The sequence below is a fragment of the Thalassophryne amazonica genome, chromosome 1 (assembly GCF_902500255.1).
Source record: "Thalassophryne amazonica chromosome 1, fThaAma1.1, whole genome shotgun sequence".
NCBI lineage: Eukaryota > Metazoa > Chordata > Actinopteri > Batrachoidiformes > Batrachoididae > Thalassophryne > Thalassophryne amazonica.
In genome coordinates, this window is record NC_047103.1 from 48,631,571 (window position 1) to 48,639,144 (window position 7,574).

Genomic DNA, 7,574 nt, shown 5'->3' on the forward strand with positions numbered 1-7,574 from the left:
GTGTATAATTGACAGTCCACCATATTGTTATTGTCTGTACGTCGTTGTGCGATTCACAACATTAAATTGTTACTTTTGGCTTATCCATTGTCCGTTCATTAACGCCCGCTGTTGTGGGTCCGTGTCACGACACTTTCACAACAAAAAATTCTTGAAAGGGTAGTTGTAAAACAGCTAACTGATCATCTGCAGAGGAATGGTCTATTTGAAGAGTTTCAGTCAGGTTTTAGAATTCATCATAGTACAGAAACAGCATTAGTGAAGGTTACAAATGATCTTCTTATGGCCTCAGACAGTGGACTCATCTCTGTGCTTGTTCTGTTAGACCTCAGTGCTGCTTTTGATACTGTTGACCATAAAATTTTATTACAGAGATTAGAGCATGCCATAGGTATTAAAGGCACTGCGCTGCAGTGGTTTGAATCATATTTATCTAATAGATTACAATTTGTTCATGTAAATGGGGAATCTTCTTCACAGACTAAGGTTAATTATGGAGTTCCACAAGGTTCTGTGCTAGGACCAATTTTATTCACTTTATACATGCTTCTCTTAGGCAGTATTATTAGATGGCATTGCTTAAATTTTCATTGTCACGCAGATGATATGTTGTGTGGGCCGCCAGAAGAGGAGGTACTGCTGGCCCACCACCAGAGGGCGCCCTGTCTGGAGTGCAGGCTCCAGGCACCAGAGGGCGCAGCCGCCTCACAGGAGCAGCCAGGGTGACAGCTGTCACACATCACCTGCAACAGCTGTTACCAATCACCTGATCATCAGGGGTACATCAGCAGGACGACGTCTCCACCTCTTTGCCGAGATATCGTTCTACCTGGAAGGTAACGTACCTCAGCTGACTGTTTTGACAGTATCCTTTGTGACTTTGTGCATTATATTGTGGACTGCTTTTCCAACGAGAGGTGGAGGTAGCTTTCCTGCCGTACTGATTCCTGGGTGCAAACGCATCCTCAGTTAATTGCTTTTTTGTTCCTCGCCAGCAGTACCAGGTCCGACACGCGGAGGCAGTGGCCACCTGGGAATTCGGGACTTGGCGGCTCCAGTATTCCCGGGGTCTGGTGGCGGAGGAAATCGTGTGGTTCCGGTTCTGCTTTGGACAGGCGTCTCCAATCTTCGAGCCTGCCCACACGACACCTTTGTGAATTGACTCTTGTCTATTGTTGCAATCTGTTGTATTTGTTGTGCACATTCACAACAGTAAAGTGTTGTTATTTGACCTACTCCATTGTCCGTTCATTTGCGCCCCCTGTTGTGGGTCCGTGTACCTACACTTTCCCAACATGATACCCAGCTTTATCTATCCATGAAGCCAGAGGACACACACCAATTAGCTAAACTGCAGGATTGTCTTACAGACATAAAGACATGGATGACCTCTAATTTCCTGCTTTTAAACTCAGATAAAACTGAAGTTATTGTACTTGGCCCCACAAATCTTAGAAACATGGTGTCTAACCAGATCCTTACTCTGGATGGCATTACCCTGACCTCTAGTAATACTGTGAGAAATCTTGGAGTCATTTTTGATCAGGATATGTCATTCAAAGCGCATATTAAACAAATATGTAGGACTGCTTTTTTGCATTTACGCAATATCTCTAAAATTAGAAAGGTCTTGTCTCAGAGTGATGCTGAAAAACTAATTCATGCATTTATTTCCTCTAGGCTGGACTATTGTAATTCATTATTATCAGGTTGTCCTAAAAGTTCCCTGAAAAGCCTTCAGTTAATTCAAAATGCTGCAGCTAGAGTACTAACGGGGACTAGAAGGAAGCGCATATCTCACCCATATTGGCCTCTCTTCATTGGCTTCCTGTTAATTCTAGAATAGAATTTAAAATTCTTCTTCTTACTTATAAGGTTTTGAATAATCAGGTCCCATCTTATCTTAGGGACCTCATAGTACCATATCACCCCAATAGAGCGCTTCGCTCTCAGACTGCAGGCTTACTTGTAGTTCCTAGGCTTTGTAAGAGTAGAATGGGAGGCAGAGCCTTCAGCTTTCAGGCTCCTCTCCTGTGGAACCAGCTCCCAATTCGGATCAGGGAGACAGACACCCTCTCTACATTTAAGATTAGGCTTAAAACTTTCCTTTTTGCTAAAGCTTATAGTTAGGGCTGGATCAGGTGACCCTGAACCATCCCTTAGTTATGCTGCTATAGACTCACAGGGGGTCGTTTTGACAGTTGGGGTTTTTCTGTAATTATTGTATGGCTTTGCCTTGCAATATGAAGCGCCTTGGGGCAACTGTTTGTTGTGATTTGGCGCTATATAAATAAAATTGATTGAAATTGACTGATTGATTGATACATGATGCAACCTATTCCTTTTTAAAACCGTATTCACCCAACTAAAAATTTGCATCACTTTTTATCAAAATTGGAGCAACTTTAACTTTTGACCCCTGTACAAATTGAAATTGACCTTTGTCACTGTTCTTGCTGTTTTTACCCCATAACTCCGGAACATTCATTCACAGATAGTCCAAACTATACCTTTTTGGAATCTTTATGATCAGACAAATAATATGGAATACCTTTCAATATGATTGGATCATTTTTAAATTTTGACGCCTGTGTAATACTTCAATTGGCCCCTTCTTGGCCGACTATTGAAAGTTCACGTGGGTACCCGGCATTTTTAAAAGAGTAATGTCTAAGGAGTATGTGTGCCAAATTTGGTGCTTGCATCACCATTTGAAGGATCCCTCAGTAAATATTCACTTATCTGCTGCACAATAGACAGTTCTCAAAAACTGAGTGACTGTGCAAGAAGGAGAAGAGTGAGGAAAGACACCAAGACACCCAGACAATCCATAAGAGGTTATAGGCTTCTGTGGCTGTTATTGGATAGATTGTGCACAGTGCAATGGTTAATGGTTACCACTGGTGCCTCACGGCAAGAAGGTCGTTGGATCGCTTCCCGACCTTTCTGTGTGGAGTTTGCATGTTCTCCCTGTGTCTGTGTGGGTTTCCTTTTGGCATTCCATTTTCCTCCCACAATTAAAAACATGCTTATTTAGGGTCTGTCTACATCTGGAGTTGGTCCCTGGGTGCCTGACTGTGGCTCCTCACTGCTCCTAGTGGTTGGATTGTGTCTAACTGTAATTAGGATGGGTTAAACGCAGAGAACAAATTTTGTTGTATGTATTTTTGTGCAATGACAATAAAGATTCTATTCTATTCAATCTTTGCTTTTTGCATAACCACTCTTAGCTTCATAATGGAGTAGAGCGATGAAGGATATAGGGCACCACAGTCTTGTTTGAACCCTGCGTGATATCACGGGATTTGACCACTTATGGGGACCTCCGCTCCCATTGTGTAATATAAACACAGCATAACTTCACACGGATAAATGGTGTACTGTTTTGTTTTCGCCTGCAATCACCGAAGCAGTCGCAAAAAATGTTTTTTGTTTGGTTCCCAGTGGAGAAGGGAAGACGAACGGAATGGGAGACGTCGTGTTGGTAAGTGTTTTAAGCCTCCACAGCTAACCAGATGAGCTGCATTCTTTCGCATGCAAAACTGCCTCGACATGTTTGTGCTCCGGGCCATAAACAAACCGCAACACGTCCACTTTCTCACTGCATCGTCACTTTTTCTTTGCATTTTCACTTTGTTTGCGTGTAATTTGCCCAAAAACAGAGAAAATGTTGTGTTTCCATCCCTGGAAGTAGAGAAATTATGTCATATGCATCATATTTTTCCCCTTTAGCGCCAACCTTCAAAAGAGACAGTGATGCCCAATTCTGTCACCACAACAGATCAAATCCACGCTTGCATCTCAGATGTACCTTCCAGCAGTTTGTAGCTAAACTTTCAGGTGTCCTTTTAAAGAAAATCCTCCTCTATACCCCTGTCAGGTCCGTTGCCCGAACTGGACCTGGCACTTAAACTGTGCCTGAGATCGTATCCTGCAAAACACAGTTTCTCAAAGCACAATCACATAAAAAGAGACAACATTAGACAGAGATCTCTTTTGTGAGCTTTGCGCAAAGGGGAGAAGCTTCGGAGAGAGCGTACAAACCTAAGACCAACCTTGCTTTCCCTGCTCCCCCCCTCGGCGCTTGCTCTTTTATTAGGAAAGAAAAAAATCATAAACAATACAACGTATCATTAGGGTACATTGCGTTTGGGGAAGGGAGGGGTGAACGGTTGCTTGTGAGTTACGGTTTCCTGTGAAACCTGCTCGTTTCTTTCACTGAAAGAAGGGAGTAAGCAGTTAAGTTTCGATGTCAACAGAGTCCTGAAACAACCTTTAGTTCATCACTGTGGCTGAGCAATCATTTAGCTTAAATGCAGCATATATGAATGGGTACATAATTATTATGATTGAATGAGAAAATGAAGTATAAAAGAATATAATTCAGACAATAATAAATGTAGAATCCTTTAACAAGTCAGCTAAAACACATATTCTTTCAGTCTTGTGGCTGGTTTCACTCCCACATCACACAGATAACAGATAGTTGATACATTTCATTTCACAAGAAGCAGAAACTTAACTCAGACTACTTTTGATTACATTGAATATCATGGGCTCGGCTGCAACGACAAAGGTGTGATCTGGCACCTGGGTAGGGGCGCAAATTCCAGCCCATCCCGGTGGGAGATTCAGGTACAAGCGTGTACCACAAACGCAGAACACGTCATCCACTGGCCATGTTCCGTTCCGGGCTGGTAACCATAATTTTGCTATCCTGAAGCAATTGTGATCTGTTGGACAGGAGGGTTTGTCCTGAGCCCACTTTCCACAATATAGGGTTTCAGATTTGGTTGTGTTAACTTGAATACACTCTCCAACATTTAGGTGAGTCACTACACATCTCTTAGCAGTCAACCGTCCCACTGATACATTCCCTTCCTGATAGTAACAAATTGGAAATTTAATTCCGTGGGGTATTATAACAGTTTTGGCCACAAGTGCAGATGGCTTAATCCTAGTCAAGGTTACTAATTGACTACACGGGTCATAAAGTTTCCCCCAATGAGATCCATTCCATCCGCTGCATGCTTTGGACATATATATGTGATCCTCACCAGTCATTGTTACGTACATAGCTTGAACAATACAGTCAGTGACACCATAACTAAATGGTCGTGCCCATAAAGTTGGTTGTGTGCTGGATATTGGGATGTATGAACAGACATAACAGTCTGTCTCATTAACTGATTGAGCTATAATTGTTGCATAATTGTACCATGAGTTTTACTGTAATGGATTGTCTGTGGTATCGTTTTTTATCTCATCGAGTAGTGCTAACATCTGTTTAGGTATATATCTTTTATTGATTTTTGCGAACGCTTCACTTTGTCTAGCTGTCCCTTGTAACCGGAAATGATGAAGTAAATATATTACCCCTGCTAACAGAAGCAACATTATCATACAACAACAAAAACAAGAGCATTTCTTTCTGCTATGAACCTCTCGGATTTCTCCCTTACGTTGTCTAACTCTTTCTCTCCTCAGCAGGAGCTCTTCGTCCTTCATGTTGACTGGTACAGGTGTCATCTTTAGTGACAGTTCAAAAGGTGTAGTTTATGTGGGCTTAGGGGCTGAAGGTGACAGTTCACAGTCTCAGTTCAGTTCAGCAAGGGACTGAGGGAATCTGGAACCTTTTTTTTTCCTGTTATTTCCCTTCAGTTGTAGTGCATAAATCTGTACTATTATCAGTATGTGTAAGGCATGTTGCAAGTGGACTTAAGAAAATGTGTCATATACTCTGTCCTGTGCCCTGTTCTTGACGTTTCTTTTAAACACAGGTGCACAGGATTAGAACAGGATCGTCTTGTCTCCTGTTTTCAAAGATGCAGTTTCGTCTGCTTCTGTCTCCTGGTCTGGTCACGTCAGCTTCAGTGCTCTTATTTCAAGCTTGTAGTACGTCTGCTTCCGATCCTGGTCTGAGTTGACAGGCCTCTCCTTGGTCACAGCTGGTTACTCGTCTGCTTCAACCTTTGGTCTTTGTCTTTGTAGTAGGACAGATGCACCCAAGATGACCTTTTCCTCTGGGCTGGATGCCTTTTCCTCTGGGTTGTCCAGGAGTTTTACCAGCTTACAGTGACTTAGGTGGATCCAACTCGACCTCTCAGCGATTTTAACTGCAGTTGGTGTTGTTAGTAACACTTGGAATGGCCCTTCCCACCTTGGGCTGGGCTGGACCAAGATTTCCTTTTGATTACTTTAATGTAGATCCAATCTCCAGGGTGTACTTGCAGAGTCTGTAAGTTGTGATTGTTGTTGTTATACTTGTGAATTCTGCTGTGATGGTTGTTGTACAATTTGTTGTCCAGGTTGTGGTCTCGGCTGTAATGGTGGCTGTTGTCGTCAGGTCACTGTCTCATTATCTTCAGGTCCTACATACATTATCTTGTCCTTTCCTTTCTGACTCTTCCTGTCATTGATTGCTTTCTGTCTCTTCTGTGCCTCATCTAACCATCTCTTCGCTACTTTCAATTCTTCCTCCTTTTTTAACTTACTCTTTCCTGTCTTTGTGGCTACTTGAAGTGTGACGTCACTTACAACCTTTTGACAGTTTCCCACCACAAGTTTATTTGTGAAACCATATTTCTTGTTGTGTGGGCCGCTGAAGAGGAGGTACTGCTGGCCCACCACCACAAGATGGCGCCCTGCTTGAAGTGCGGGCTTCAAGCACGAGAGGGCGTCGGCTTTGCTGGAGGTGACAGCTGTCAACAATCAACACAAGCTGTCACCCATCATCACCACTACAAAGACCGGACTGCAACTCCACCTCCTCGCCGAGAAATCAACTACCATTCAGGTAATTTCTCTGCTGCCTGACACTGTGTGTGTTTAACCTGAACTTCTATTTGCAGCCGTTTTCCTGGAGTGTTTCCTTATCTGAGAGATTGGCGTTTGGTGTGACAGTGACGGCTTCGCCTCACACCCCAACTCAGATAAGTGGTTGACCAGGAGCTGCACGAGTGTGTGTGATTGGAGGTGGAGGTTTTCCCTCCTTTACTTAAGACAGACTGTGGATTACTGAGTGTGCGAACTCACACTCATCTGGACTGTCTCTGTTCTCTGCCAGCAGTACCGGGTCTGACTGCTGAAGACAGTGGCCACCTGGGGCACAGGGCTTGGCGGCTCCGGTGTTCTTCAGCTCCGTTGGTGTTGGAAGCTGTGTGGGGATCCAGCTCTTCTCTCTCCAGGCGTCTTCTATCGTCGAGCCTGCCCACACGTCACCTGGTGTATGATTGACAGTCACCATATTGTTATTGTCTGTACGTTGTTGTGCGATTCACAACATTAAATTGTTACTTTTTGGCTTATCCATTGTCCGTTCATTAACGCCCCCTGTTGTGGGTCAGTGTCACGTCACTTTCACAACAGGATTTCTCGGCCAGCGTCATGGATCCCGAGGGGCGTCAACCATCGCTTGAACAGCCAATGGGAGAGCGAGGTGCACAGGCAGGAGGCGTGTTGGGTGAGCTGCAGCACATCTTAACCGCCTTCGCCGCTCGGTTGGACTTAGTTACCGAGCAGAGCAGTGTTCTCAATCGCAGGATAGAGGCTCTCACCGCCCAGGTGGAAGCGCG